We start from the raw sequence: 15,028 nt of genomic DNA, 5'->3' as shown, positions 1-15,028 counted from the left end.
TTAAACGTTAACTATGTACAGTCCTTGAACCGGTCCGCGCAACGATTTGACTGTTGACTATTGTCTGATTGATCGTTGACGGATCGATGACCCATGACCGGTGACCGATCTGATCGCAGTTTTGTTATGTAAAATGACGTAAAATCTATTTTAAATAAAATAAATGTAAAATAAAAGTATAAATTGATGTTTAAATCTATCACATTATGTAAATATGTGTAAAATTGACAAAGAAAACAATAAAAACCGTAAAACACATTGACCGCTGTGCGGTCACGTGATGCGGTCACCAGTAAAATGGATCGGTTTGACGGATCGATGACTGACCGGAAACTGACCGTTGATCGATGACCGATCAGAATTTTTTTTGCATGGATCGCTTCAAGTACTATATCACATTGGAGTTGATGAGATTGGATGAAAACATCATGTTCCTTACGAAAGTTAAAACAAAACAATCACTTCCGAGTTATGTCATCATTTTCAACGTAACGACGTTTTGGGCCATTCATGTTTTAGATCCCCTACATATGTAGGACATCGCTAACATCTCGGCCACATTATGATATTATCTTTGTTAATCTTTCAGTATTTATTATTCAATATTCTTTCAAGCTTCTGTATCCATTCTTCAGTTTCTAGATTCCTGGCATCTACAGTTGCGACATTGGAAAGACTCTCCGGTAGATTGGTCGAATCAAGCAGCAACGGAATAATGTATTTCTTTTCCAAATATCTAACTTTGTCCACCAGTGAGATTTTTTAAATCGGCAAAATACACGGCTCGTCTCTATAAACTACTTTGTTTTTGGTCATATAATAGACATGGTCCATATTCTTAGATTTCAAATATCCGGATAACATGTATATAATAATGTTAACTTTTTTACACGTTGATGCGCTGCTAACGATGTCTTTGGTAGAGCCGCCAATATTTTAAACTAGATATACATCTGACTTCATAACAGATTGGTCGATCTAAAGCAAAATCATATGTTTGTTCTATATAAGTACATGTATAAGCGAAAAATCTTGACCAGAAAAGAACATGTAATGATAAACAGCAGTTATGCCGTTGTAATGAGCAGGTTACCAGATCCAGTAAGAAGTGTTATTGGTTTATCCTATCACAAAATGCTATTATGGGCATATCTGTGAAGCATTTTAATATAAGAGTTCAATGGTTGCTTAAATGCATGTCCATTTTATTACATTTCTTTTTTTTTTCACGAATTGCTTTGTCTTTTTCTGATTGTTAATATTTGTGGCAAGAGGATAATTAGTTGTTTTTTAATCATGCATCTTAATGTAATTAAGATTAGACTTATCACTCTTAGGAATACTTACGATGGTTTGATATTTCTTCTATAACTTTTTCAAAAGTAATCATTTTCTTCGGTAAACCTGGTGATGTTCACCTTGATAAAAACTTGTGTAAGTTCATAATTTGAATATGGCACTTTAATATTTTCTAACCCATATCTTGTTATTGCTACAGTAAAATTACGATCAGAATGATTAAGGAACCATCCATCAAATCAATTTTTGTCAGTGTGAAGCATGATTGTACATCAGGATACATCTCCACATATTGTATGATTGCATAAAAAAGCTATATATGTATCTCCAGCAGAGTATTGTACTATCACAACTTCTAGTATGATTTCTGAGTAGAGAAGAAGGCGGGGACACTTTTAATTCCATCCTGTAGTGGCATAAGTAATCTGCTAAATAATACAAAAAAGATTTACACAAGAAAATCATATGTTTATGTTTTTAAATGTACACAAATAAATCTACCCGGATACCGTTAGTATAAGAATTGGCACAGACGCATATTTGTCTGTGGAATGAAATTGGTCAAACATTTTTTCTGCGGCGGAACGATTTAATGTGGTTGCGTAAATGATCCTACAATACGGTTTTAAAATCAATGAAAACGTTTAGAATGACTAGAATGTTAAACCAATCTAATGCATGTGTCAAAGCATTATATGTAAAAAGTATTTATATCTTTGCGAACGCATATTACTGTCCGCCTACTTTTATTATAATTTTCAAAAGTTCATGCAGAAAAGGAAGTTTGATGTTAGGCATGCAGCTTTCTGACAATAAATAGTGCGATTGAAGCAGTTGGTGGATTGACAGGTTTCTTTCTATGAATGATGATATCATTTTCAAATATATATTGTACCTTCGAAATAATAGTTGGGAACATACATTTTTAAATAGACTACTGTTTGTTTTCCTCATAAAAATGCACGTACTTTAGTGATACATAGTACCTTAATTTAAGGTGCTATTTTGAACTGAATGTCATTAGAAAAGAGTACTCAAGGGAACCAAAATTTCAGCGGAAATCGAAACAATCTTATTCAGTTACATTAAGACCAGACCTTGAAAATAGGCACACACCACAAAAAATAACCAAAATAATACAAATAAAGTAACAGAAGTAAATGAGCAATTCGTAATCCACTAAAAACTAAGAACATGGACCAGGTTCACGGGTAGGGTAAGTGTCCTCTGCTTTTCTAGAAACACCTGCTGAGTTGTTAATAGAAAGTCATGGCTAGGGTACACGAAAGAGGAAAGGAACACTATGACAAATTGAAAAATCAGTTTTTCATTATACAAGTGGATACACGGTACGCTTCACAAGTTCATGATGACGACCATAAAACTTCGGTAGTGACGACTTCAATTTTATAGCAACAAAACTCTGTTGCATAAGCCTATTTACAAAATAATCTTAAAATATTTATAGTATTCTTTATCGACAAAGGAGTCATTTTTTTTGTCTACTTTTTGCCCTTCAATGTGTATTTTATTTTTATATATGATTGATTCTATGATAATCATGTCCAATATATTATGACAACCAAACAAAAATACAAACTGTAAGGCAACATGTACATGTATGTCTTGTACGAAATGATGCACATGCTTTATTTTGTTACAATGTAACATGTAAAACAAAAGCCGTTAACAATGATGACAATGCTGGGTTCTAGCGACATTGCTAATTCCTGCAATTGTAAAGGCTGAGCACTCAAACAATTTCCCAACATGACATCTAGGAAAATAACACATGACCTATTTGTACCATCGGGCTTAAAATTCGCTTTTGTGTAAGCGTTAGAAAAGAAGTTTATCCCAGCTTGATAATATTTACAAAAAAATCCTACCAGCATATACACATACCATCAGAATTGAAGACAGCTTTTGCCTACGAGCGACATTAACAGTTCCAATATTGACACCCCGGTACTGTTAGCCAGCAATCAAAAAGGGATATACACTCCGCAGCTATTGGTAGAATATTTAAACTGTCTACCCGGGAGAGTGTTACATCGTTACATTCAACCAATAAAGTGAACCATTTCGATAATGTTTGTTTAGGTCAACATAAAGTTGCACGCGTTGTCGTGTTAGACAAACCATAACTAACAACAGAAAGTTATTACTGGACAGCGACTACAATCACTTGCAATGCATGCCCTATCTATGTTAAGCCGCTGAGAAAGCAAAATAAACACAAAGTCTTCAAAATATTTTAAACAATAATGAAGATATTGATAATGTAACACATGGCTGTCAAAAAAGTCTAGTTCTCCCAACGCTTATTATGAGATTAAAATAGCCGGTCGAAACCGACGGTGTATAACCGAGGATTCAAATGAATAATTCCCTTATAAATAAATTCGTGAAGACACCATTTGTTAAGTCTTAAAATGTCTATCTTTGGTTACAAATAAACGTCAATATTTGTCTTCAAAATGCTGTTACCTATTCACTTATACATGAAGCATTTCGTACAGCCAGGTTTTTTCAAATAAAGAGGATCTGCTCCAACAACGACATGTGACAACACCAAATATTGAGTCCATTTAGATAAAAGTGTACATACCAGAATATTTATCAAAATAGGTGGAGTTTATTCTAAGAAGGAAATTGCATTATGAACAAATACTAAACGAAGAAAGCTATTTGAGACCTTTTTTATAACAACTTTGAGGAACAGGCTGGCACACATGCAAAGCTGGAGATAAAAATTGTATTTTGTCATCTAAAACTACTGAATGAAATTTTGTATTACGTGATACCATTTTCCATCTACTGTTTTTTAATGTAAATATCTTACAGAAATTCGTATAGAAGAGAGTTTGTTTTCAGTTTTTGAGATCAATTTAAATAATTGATATGTGAAATAAATTTTGTATTTCTACTCGATTTTTTTTTCACCCGCCAAAACATTCCCAAACCAACGAATCAACCCGCCCATCACAAAGTACGAAATTTATGTTGAAAATAGCAATGACTTATTGAAAAAATCTATAAACTTAACAGGATAATCAATGACCAAGGAATAATAGCCGCAATAAAATTTGGCTTAGTATTTTCCTGTATCCATATGTATAACTTCAATAAATGTACCTCCGAATTTTCCTCGGTCGTTATATTAAAACCAATCTCTGGTGTCCTTTGACGCATCTGTCATAATATCTGACATCATTGGAGCAAATTGGGCGTGAGACACTGCTTGGTCAAACTCATATCGACCATTGATGGAAACAAACTGAAATAAATGACAATAAGAATAGGCAAATGACCGGAATCCAAAAAACGGAAATAGATTTGCGTCAACGTTATCAATTAACATGTCCACTAGTCTTCGATGCATTCCTTCATAAGTCGCGGCTTCTTAATACAATTCATTGAACAGACGTGATTAAAGACGTATGGGAACAGTTTGACGTACTTATTCATTTGTCTCTGCTCTTTACATGGTTGTTTAAGTACGAATTCCCTTGGTAGAGATATGGCCCTCTACCGCATTCCGTGTCAGTTGCATCGGATACATGTACACAAATTATGTTTACGTCATTTGTTATATGTAAATATTCCTGTCCTCTTTGGAGAACTACTTTATTGCCGGAATGTATAAATTTGGAGAGAACTGTATTGTATTAGAAGATTTGAAGGAGTAAATGACCGATTTTTGAGATGGCAAATTGAGTTAATTGGCGACGCTTCAGCTTCCACGATTTTTGCATTTAAAATATGGATTAGATCCGCTTAAACATGAAAAGGATAAAGCTGCAACGGGTCTAAAGGTGAACATGAGCATTATTCTTAAATTTTCTTGGTACTATTTAAACTTAGTAATACGGTCCTTGAGGACATTGCCTCGAAACAATGCTGTAGTCTTTGGGTCATAAAAGATGATAATAAACTCGAAACAAAACAAAATACTCGCATAACGTTATATAAGAAATTACAATGTTTATGCTACAATAGTTTGTCAGCATCATTATTTGATTTAAATCTAAAGTTTACGATTCAAAAAATATAATTGACCAGTCAGACTTATCACAAAAACACGTGACAGTGCATTTTTATTCATTCTGGAAAGAAATAGAATACTATATTTGTTGCTGAATGATTCAAACTAACCGTCTTTATCAGAGACTGCATTTATGAAAATAATTGGTGTTGTTTGTACTGCTTTGTCGTCTTTTAGAACTTGATTTAACGGTAACCAGTCCAGGTCTATCACTTGCACTTTTGGTGTCATCTGATTTGATGGACCCTGAAATGATAACATTTTAATCATTGGTACTCCAGGAAGGAGAGGGAAAACTCACCTCACATAGATAAACAGACATGCTTTATGTCTCGTTTAATATTTCTTTTGATGTTGTGTCAAAAACATGAAAAAAAATCAAAATATCATGTTTCAATATAAATATCAACTATACAGGATACAAACATTTACTATTGACAGCAGATATGATAACATGATTAAATTCTACCATCTTGTCCCTGTGGTTTAATCCACATCACGACTTGAAATATACAATATATTTAGGCAAATAATTGCATTTCATACCATGTACCTAGGTACACCTGACACTTCCTCGGCTAACTTTTATTTTCGTACAACCATTTACTTGTTTATCGGATATAGGGTCAATGATTTAAACTTTGTTACAAGTGTAGAAATCAATTTTTTTTAATGATGACCAACACCCGAATGCGACTAAAAAAATAAGATCAGAAATATATTGGTTACCTATAATCGGACGGATGACCATGTTGACCTTCAAAACTATTTCTTAATCAGACCTTAAGTCAGGCATTATGATAAACTGGTCAAGAAACTGACGTATTGAACCTTCAAATCGTGAAATACTTCAGTTGGAAGTAATGCTCCAACAACAATTGACCCTTTATACACAAGAACTACTCTGTATGGTTTCCAGAGACTAACTCTATTTGCTGCATTATGCATATTCTGTATAACATCTGCTTGTTCGTTTTGAGAAAGATTTGGTGATGATATTTTATACTTGACAAAGCCTTCTCCTGTAGCACAAAATAAGTAAGTATTTTTGTATTGTACAACAAGCAAATGAAAACCATTGAAGCATTTACAATGCATGATAAAATAACATATACGCAATATAATGGTCATAATTGTTACAAAACAAAATCATCACATGGAAAGCAAACTGTTTTAAGTAGCTGTCTTTGTAAGAATCATGCAAAATCTGAAAAATGCGATATACCTAAAAAAAAAGGCTACATATTATTATTTTTGTAATTAAGTTGTTTTATGGGTCTATACTATGAAATGTGTAATTATTCATTCAAATCTGCCTGCTCTTAGGAGAAACTCAATAATGAAAATCCAATAAATTCTATTGTATTTGAGGGTCATCTCCCTTAATTCTTAAATCTACAGTGCATTCTACATGATTTTATCTCCTAACCCTAAAAACACTGGTTATATGATAAAATAAATATTAATTTCTATTTACCACCGCAATTTAAACAAAATATAAAAAATAAAAATATGTAGGCTTTTTACCCATGAATCGCATTTTGCATTCTCAATTGGAATGGTACGTAAATAGGTTAAAACAAGTTTATGAAGAACCATTACTCTCATATGACAGTTTGTGGTGTTTTTTCTGTGAATTTCGTTATTGGTTAGTTTGTTGTCTTTTTGTAATTTTCTTGTTTTGTTTGATGTTTGTTGTTTGTTTCGTTTTGTTTTTGTTTTTGTTTTTTTGTTTTTATTTGGAGGGGTTTGTTGCTGTTTTATTGGCTTTTGCATTATTTCTCTTAAAGGGGGGTTATTTCAGCGGTTTGTTGCATAGTATTTGTTTCTGTTACTTAAATAGAAACTACAGTGATTGCTAAAGATATTTCTAGATAGCTAATGTAGTTACTCTGAACTTAACAACTTCATACTGTTTTTTAAATAATTGTTCGTTTTTTTATAATTTATCTTTTAATGTGAGATATCAAATGTTATTTAATATAAATGAATATTTTCTTTGTCTTTTGGTGTTTTGAGATACACAATCAGGAGTTGTTTAGATTTATATGAACCCATCCTCTCACAAGAGTACTCTAATGATTTCATCAGAATGAAAATTTTACAAACATTGATTAATTTCTGTTATCGCTCAATCTGCAGACCCATTAACTTCTAATTGTACATCTTTATGGCTATGTTTTAAAGAACCTGTATATAAAATATCAAATAAAATAAGGTTTAAAGAGCACTTTCATGCTCCAAAAAAATACAAAATCAAATTGTGCATATCACAAGACCAACTACTAGTATATATAAGTATAAAAAAGGTGATATTATGTGTATGTAATGAAAAACCTAAATTGCATATTCCTTGATAAAACCAATTCTGAGGCATTGTTCATACTGTTGAAAAAGAGTTAATATTTTGTATTTTCGATTTTTTTAGCATTAAATAAGGAACTGATAGGAATAAAAAAAATGGTATCAAATTTACTTTTTGTGCTAATGAGCGAGAAACAATTGTCATCGAAGAATTTTGCTTTTCAATGTACTACAAGACTTTATGCTTCGCAGGATAATGAACTTATGTATGTATGGAAATTTGTTGTCATTTATGATTACTATAAATTAAAGCATACATAATATTTCGTTGCGATATCATTGATACATGTAAATGGTATCATTAAAATAGTTTTCAAACATCTAATTATATGATTTATTATGAAATATTCCAAATCTGCATGTTAGTAAAAGGTAAAATCAATTTCAATAAAAAAAAAATTGACATGCAGTATAACATCTGCGTTGTTATTTTATTTTTATTATTATTTTTATTTAATCTTATTTTATTTTATTTTTTTTTTATTCCTTCCACAAATTAGTATTTGAAGTTAATCTGTTATGGTATGCAGTTCAGTCAGATTTTTTTCATGACTTTCTTGATTGGCTGTGTTTTCTGAAGACACTTTGCTCGGTGAGTTCAAGACTTCGTTTTGGCTTTGGTAAAATGGTCTGTTACACAATTCTCTAATTTTTCTTTGAACTCTAATAGAGTACTGGAAATGTTCATAAAAATAACTTTATGAATGTTGTATTGGACTTAAACAATAATTGAGTGAAACATCCGGGTATCTGTCGGGTTCTCTCTAAAACAATTAGGAAACATATTAGAATAAATACTAACACAAATGTGGCTGTATATCATTTGGATGACAAGGCGGAATACGTTATTCAAATAATTGCAAAATCTGATATAAAAGTCAAATAAGCATTAATAACCGACAACTCCCAAGCAAATACTTTTTATGGATCATAACGCCATTTGTAATTTAAAGCTGACCGTTGCTTTTTTTTTATTTTGTTATTTTGTTTGTTTTTTTTTTTTTTTTGTTTGTTTGTTTGTTTGTTTTTTTTTTGTTTTTTTTTTTATTGTTTTTTTATTTTTGTTTGTTATCCATTTATTTCCTCTAGCTACGTTCCAGGCCCGAAAATAACAGTTTAACGTGTATCTTTTGGATTATATTAAAAAGTAATACTTACATTATTCAATTGCTTCAGTTCCATCTTCACCGTGTCGATAATTGGTTTAACTGTGTCCATTCCAAAGTTTATTTCCTTTTTCTTTCTTTTTTGTATATACTCCAGAACCAAAAAGGACAAAGAATCTTCCTTTAAATTAAACAAAGAAAACCTTAGTAATATAAAGAACGAAAATTATGGCGTTTTAAATCAAAATCTAAGACGTTAATAATCAATTAATATCAATCAAAGTTTCAAGATTGCTTTCTAATAAACCCTTAAACTTTGATAACTGTTTCTTACTGCAGTATTATACATAAAAGGGTTAAAATGTTATCGATAATATATTTGGCAACAAAGTGTGAAGTTATCAATTAAAGAAATTTGTAGCTATAGAGGAACATATTTTTGTTTGATATTACTCACATTTTGTAGCCTGAACATCTAGTGCAGGGATAATACATACTGATTTGACAATTGTTAAGATATTTTATTAAAAGTATGATCAAGATTCTAGCGGAAATAAAATGAATGTAATCCAGGGACAAAGATTAGACACGGACACATACACACACAACAAAGAATATAAAACAACAGAACTAATACAAATAATGTAATAAAATAATGTAATAAAAGTAAACAAGCAATTCGGAATTCACTAAATACTGGGAGCAAAGACCAGGTAAGCGTCCTCCTCTCCGTTCTTGTAATACCCGACGAGCTGCTAAAAAAGTAAAGTCCAGGATAGACGAAAGAGGAAAAAAAACTATAACATGTTTCACAAAGTAATTAAGGGAACCAAGGTTATAGCGGAAATCAAAAGAATGTAATCTAGTGACAAAGAACAAACATTGATAACAGACATACACAACAAAGAACATAAAGTAACTAAAATCATAAATACAAAGTAACAAAAGCAAATGAGCAACTCGGACTCCACTAAAAACTTGCAGCATGGATCAGGTGCACCGATAGGGTAAGCGTCCTCTGCTTTTTTAGAAACTCTAGAACCACTCACCAAGTTGCTCATAAAAAGTCAAGTCCGAGGTAGACGAAAATGGAAAGGAAAACTATGATACGTTGAACAAACAGTTTTCATGGCAAGGATGGACACACTGTAACGATCCACGAGTTCATGGTGACAACCACAAAACTTCTGTAGGGATGACTTCAATCTTGTAGCACTATAATCCTGTTCCAGAAACCTCATTTGAGAAGTTTAGCGCGATACAAAAAGTCTGTGTAGTTTCGCCGAGTTCTGGCATTACGTATGAGTTGTGATATGAACGCTCCATATGCAGGTGTTGTTGCCACAGATGAAAGGCAAGTTAACAATTCTGAATGGAAAATCATCACGTTTGTCGTAAAGTTTGGTCAATAGTTTTCCTTCATCATCGATATCTAAACTTGTAATTTTGCCCCCTAAAGTTGTTAATTCTAATATGATTTTACCCTTATGTTTCTTGTGAGATATTGGCGTTATAAACTTAACATTTGTCATATTAGCTTTTATATAAATGTTTCATAGCTACATTTAATAAATGCATTGTGAAAAATGTGAAAAAGTAAAAAATGTCTTAAATTTTGTTCTTGTTAAACCTTAAGCACATACAACTATCCCAATTTTTTTCAGACTCTGGGATTTCTGCAAGACATATTTTTTAACGTTTCGTAACTGTACTTATGAAAAAGATTTGCACCTTGAACTCACTTAAATATTTATATCGATAATCTCCAAGAAGAATGAAGTAATACCTGTAAACATGTGTTTCTATTATATCTGTAAGCCGAGATACAGAATAATATTTCATTAAAAAAAACAAATGCTAATGAGGAGCTCATTATTTTTTCCAACATTCGAATTAAGAAAAAATGGAAATTAGTATAGGGAACATATCAAGGTGTTTTTCAAAAATAATAAATAAATATCTAACAAGCCTTGAAACAGTTTTTGAGGAGGGATGTTGGGAGTGATTCGGGAGTAACCAAGAGCTAATTTCATACTTTTTCAACATTTTTTTTTCATAATTTGCCACTTTTGGACGCACAGAGTAAGGGATGTTTGCAATCGACTCGGAAGGGGTCAGATATCTCATTTCAACATTAATTTCCTGATTTGCCATTTTACATCGTACAGATTTGGCGTTGGGAGCAATCGACTCGGATATGTTTAAATTGTCATTATCAAAATTAATATTTCTGCTGTCATTTGGATGACTTGTTGACAATGGCAAAATCATGATTTATGAAAATATTAAATTTTCGTAAAACGTTGCTTAACTTCTACGCTCATAGATAAACGAAGAGCCCCGTGCAGGTCCGGGTGTTAAAAGAATAGGCCTGCAGCAGCGCTAAGCTTGTCGTAAAAGGCGACTAAACAGTGCTCAGAACCCTAGCCGGGGCTAGGGCGCTCTGCCCACAGAGCAACTGTGATGTGTGCCCCAGGTGGTTGAATGGGGTACCCCTGGCGTGTTACATGCTGGGGTTGTCAGGCTTTAATACGGAAAACCTGACCATAAACCATAGTGGTGCACCGTGTTGGGAAAGATGTCACGTTCCTCGCACGTTAAAGAACCCTACTGTGGTATTCTCCCGGAGTAGGAACCATAAGGCTCCGCCACAGCAGGCTAAATTGCCCGACTCTACCCACCTCTCCCTATTTCCAGTGGCAATCAAAATTTGTCGATCCCATTGTCCTTGTGTCCCATCCCTTTTTCATTTCATCATCATTTCTTGTTCATTTTATCATCAATTTCATGTTTATCGTCTGAATATAGCTGAAATATTGCTGCTCGGACGTTAAACCCCAACAAAAAAACAAAAAAAAAGATAAACGAAGACTCTCATGTCCAGGGTTGGGGTAATAAACTCAATAACTCAGTAATCGACCTCAAATGGCGAATAAGGAAATGAATGTTAAAAAATGAAATACATGTTGAAATGCGATCTCTGTCCCCTGCCACAATAGATTGCTGCCTTTGTCAACTCTATGCGGTTTAGATGGCGAATGAGGAAATAAATGTTGAAATAAAATCTTTGATAACTCCCGTGTCAATTGCGACCAATTTCAACTCTGCAACATACACATAATGTTGAAAAAAGACATGAATGTTGAAATACGATATCTCTGACCATTCCCGTGTCAATTGTGACCATTGCCAACTCAATGGAACCTAAAATTACGAATAAGGAAATGAATGTTGAAATGAGATATCTGAACCATCCCGAGTCGATTGCAACCGTTGCCGAATCTGTGTAACCTACAATGGCGAATTAGGGAATGAATGTTGAAAGGAGGTCTCTGATCACCCCCGGGTGACTTGTTCACATTTTTTTGCAATCCAATATGGCAAATATAAAAATGAATGTTGAAATGTGATCTCTGACCTATTCCCAGCCGATTGCGACCATTGTAAACTCTGTGCCCTAAAATTGCGAATAAGAAGATGAATGTTGAAATGCGATCGCTGGTCTCTGGCCCCTTCCGAGTCGATTGAAACCACTTCCTACTCTATACAATCTGAAATGGCGAATAAGGAAATGGATGTTGAAAAACAAAATAAATGTTAAAATGAGCCACATGTCCCTCCCGAAGTCTCAGTCACAACCCTTCCTCAAAAGATGCTTCAGGATTATTTAGAATTTTAAAAAAATATATTTTATTTGTGGAAAAAAAAACTCCCTTGAAATGTTTCCTATAATGATTTCAATTGTGTATTCGAATGTTGAAAAAGGAAAAAGGAAAAAAATATATATCAATTGAGTTCAGTAAATATCAAACTTATTTTCGTCCTCTAACAGGTTATACCTGCCTTGTTTTATCCGAAAGAGGCTATTGAGCCAAAGTCAATATTATTAGATTATTTATTTCGATTCGTATAGGACAATAACGGTACTTTTTTTACATGTTCTTTATCTATTATTGTCACCTTAGACGCGCAATATTTTACTTATACTTGTTGCGTGGATTAATAGTTTACAAATCTACGCAAAAGTATAAGTAAACTATTTTATCTATACCCTGGCCAATTGAGAAGATCTATATATGTAAATCGTTATGTAATTATAAAGTACGTACCTTAATTATCAGCTGATTTATAAAATCTGCAACGTACAAAAGACATTTCAGATATGCAGGTTACCGCAACTTACTTCATATTTTAACTGAATTAAACAGTAAAATTTAATAAGTAATAGCACGAATTTAAACCCCATTAAGGAAAATATAATCATAGTTATAGATACTTCCTCAGTCGCCCGCTTATTTAGTAGCAAGTCAATAGTATCAGTCTTGGACTGATTACATGTGTTATTTTGATATGAGCAAGAACATCAATTCTTATAAAATAAATAAATAAATAAATGTATAGATAGCCAGTTAAAAATAAACATTGAATTTCAAATTTATCTTATCATGTACTAGTAGTGCCGGAAGCATAGCCTTGACTTGATATCAAACGTTTCGAACACATGGCGAAAGTCTTGGCTGCCAACCAATAGTTTTGTTTGGTTCTATAATACTGACAACACGGACTAAATGTCAACATATTTTCATTATAAAACAAATGACAACAAACTATGATAATATATTAAAGGTTTTATCTAACTTTTTGTTTCTAAACACCAACATATTTGGTGATACATATACAGAGATACACATAAACGAAAAATATATAATTGAGAACACAGATAATGGTGATAAAACACATGTCAAGTAGTTAGGAACATAAAGAAAATCCATTTATTGATATCACCCTGGAGTGTCTTAAATTTTTGGTAATGATTAGAATAAATTTGCACAATTTATCATATTATTCCAACTGTAATTCAATAAGTAGAGTATTTAATCTCCATTTATTCAAAACACTGTGCATAGCTGTGACAGCCTTTTCTGCATTGTGCGTTAATGAAACTACCTGTCTTAGAAATACTACTCCGAAATACATAAAATCATTAACAATGATCATGTATGAATCATAAATTAATACAAATTATACCTCCAGAAAGATAAGAATCTTGCTGTTGTCACGTTTACTTGTGATTTCTACATATAACAATTTTTTTTTAAAATCTAACTGTTTCTGTAAGTCTTTTTCAAATTCAGTTAACAATGCACTATCTTCAACATACAGTAAAATACAAAAAATTAATATATTTACATAGTTCTATATCTATATCATGTGATAAGTCAGAAAGGTCAATGATATTATCTGCCATAACATCTTTTAGATCGTTAATATACAATGAAATTACTAAAGGTGTAATTTGAGTTTTATATACCATTGAAAACACGGGACTTTATTGTACATGTCTCCAAATACATTGTTATTTTCTTTTTTTTTTTATAACTCTTTAAAAGTTTTGACCATAATCCAGGAAGCCAAAGAGTATCGAAAGCTTTCGAAAAGTCTATGAAGACACAAAACACATTTTTTTTCTTTTTATGTTTTAGTAAATCATACAATAAATTTAAAGTTAGAATGATATCTATAGTCGAGTAACCTTTTCGGAAACCACATTGATTTTCTTTAAGTAATAACTATACAAAATTTTCTACAAAACTTCTCAGTTATTTAGCACTGCTGTAAAGAGTTAACCCGTTCAAATCAAAATTGTAATGGGTATTTAATAAGATCACGCACATCTCCTTTGTTTCTACTATATACCGGCAAAATATTTCTACTAACCAATATTCAGATGCATTTCCAAAATTGGAAAAATATATTGAACAATTCAATTTATTGGGCATAAGTATTTTAGACGTGCTTTTTTATATATTCATGAATTACCAAATTTTCACTACAAGCCTTTCCTGTTTTTTTTTATCCATTAATGCATTTCAAAATGTACATTCTCAGTAATCTAAAAAAAATGTGTTCATTCAAAATAAACTCTTTATTGTCACTACTGACTTCTCTTCATATCCTCCGGCATCATTTAGGTCTTTAAAGAAATTATAGAATTAATCAATTGAAAAATTTGATAAAGATCTTTGATATTTTGAATTAATGATATTCCAGAATTGTTTGCTATCTCAATACCATTCTGTGATCGAGCGTTGCGTTACACATCTCACGTTTATACGTTTATTTCACGTTTTCTAAAATAGTCCCTGTGCCTTGCTAAGTGGTTTTACTTACAACACATCTTCACAAATCGAAAGGTTTTTCTCGACAATCC

The sequence above is a fragment of the Perna viridis genome, chromosome 8 (genome assembly GCF_037379345.1).
Source record: "Perna viridis isolate PV_CMFRI_1.1 ecotype Kerala chromosome 8, ASM3737934v1, whole genome shotgun sequence".
NCBI lineage: Eukaryota > Metazoa > Mollusca > Bivalvia > Mytilida > Mytilidae > Perna > Perna viridis.
The sequence above is the reverse complement of the archived record's forward strand: the minus strand, read 5'-3'. Positions refer to the sequence as shown.